The sequence below is a fragment of the Neopelma chrysocephalum genome, unplaced genomic scaffold (genome assembly GCF_003984885.1).
Source record: "Neopelma chrysocephalum unplaced genomic scaffold, ASM398488v2 Primary Assembly neopelma1_293, whole genome shotgun sequence".
Classification (NCBI taxonomy): Eukaryota; Metazoa; Chordata; class Aves; order Passeriformes; family Pipridae; genus Neopelma; species Neopelma chrysocephalum.
In genome coordinates, this window is record NW_020897955.1 from 1 (window position 1) to 1,761 (window position 1,761).

The window sequence follows — 1,761 nt, forward strand, 5'->3', positions numbered from 1 at the left end:
CGGACGCTGCCTCGGGCCGGGATTGGCGGGGCTTGGAGCCCGCGGGTCCGTGGCCGTCCCGGGTGCTGCCCCCGGCACCGCCGTCCCCTGCCTCGCTCCTTGGTCGGGCCGTGCTCTCCCGGCCCCAAGGCCCTCGCAGAGCCCCTCGGGAAGCCCCCACCGGCACACGGGACAGGGGCGCAGCGGTTCGGGATCGCGAAGGCAGAGGGTGCGGCAACTCTGGGGAACGGGGAGCGGCGGCGACGTGTGCGGCCACCTGAACTAAACCGGGGAATGTACCATTCCTAAAGCACGACACTCCCCTTTACAGAGATCTCCTCTCCCCCTTCCCCCTTCTCACAGATTCTGATAAAGACATGTATACTGTGGGAATGGTCTCTTGAAGTACACCCTGTCCACAGACCCAAAAGCCAGGGAAATCATTCAGTTACAGAAGAACTGGAACATTAAGAACAAAACATACATCTGCAGCTTAGTGTAGTGATAGCATGATGTGAGCATTTTTGTCTCTTACAAATGTCATCACTGCACTTAGCTGATAATTGTTTCAGCATCAGCAGCAATAACATCCAAGGAAGAACCAGTTTTCTTTAATACCAATTAAATAATAAATTAAACTCCACTTACAAATATTCGGGATTATTATTGAGGATGTACTGTGTATATGCCCTTCTCCTTTATGTGCATCAAGAATATTCCATACACCACATACAGCAACACTTGCTGCAACGCTGCTGGCAGCTACAACTTCTTGGTGATTTCTTTAATATACCAGATGCACTGACAAAAATTCTTCACATTCCTAAGAACTAAAAATAGGGGGATTTCTTGTATGCCAGGTGATAGTCAAAATGCAGTTTTACATGTAACTGACCCACAAAACTGCAGGAGGCTAAGGACTTAGGTACAGGACAGGTTCAACAGAGTCTTGGGAAAAAACCTCTGCCTTCCTCAGTCCAAATCACATTCGCTCACGATAATCCTCTGGGGTGTGGAGCAATGTTTGCCAATCACCTGGCTGTGATTCCTCGCAGAAGCTCTAAAACTGCAGATATGCACATGCCAGTGGGAGCTGGAGCATGGGGCCACCTGGCAGAATGTTGGTGCCTACTCTAAACACGATCACCCCCTCTCTCATGCTCCAGTGACAATACTTGATAAATCTCCCTTGACTTAAGTGAAAGTCTGGATGCTTTGTTCAGGATACTACTATGGTGGGTTGAACCTGACTGGATGCCAGGTGCCCACCAAAGCCTTTCTAGCACTCCCCTCCTCAGCTGGACAGGCGAGAGGAAATACAACAAAAGCTCATGAGTTGAGACAACCCATTAACCCATTACCATCACAGACAAAACAGACCTGACTTGGAGAAATTAACAGAATTTATTACCAATCAAAATCACACTAGGATAATGAGAAGCAAAACAAATCTTAAAAACATCTTCCCCTCCTTCCTCCTTCCCAGGCTTAACTTTATTCCTTGTTCTCTCCCTCCTCCCTGCCAGCAGTGCAGGGATATGGAAATGGAGGTTATGGTCAGTTCATGCTGCTGCTTCCCCCTCAGGGAGGGGAGTCCTTGCCCTGCTGCAGCATGGGGTCCCTCTCAGAGGAGACAGTCCTCCATGAACTTGCCCAACATGAGTCCTTCCCATGGGCTGTGGTTCCTCACGAGCTGCTCCAGTGCGGGGTCTTTCCCGCAGGTTCCGTCTTTCAGGAACTGCTCCAGTGTGGGTCCTTCCCACAAGTTCAATCCTTCAGGAA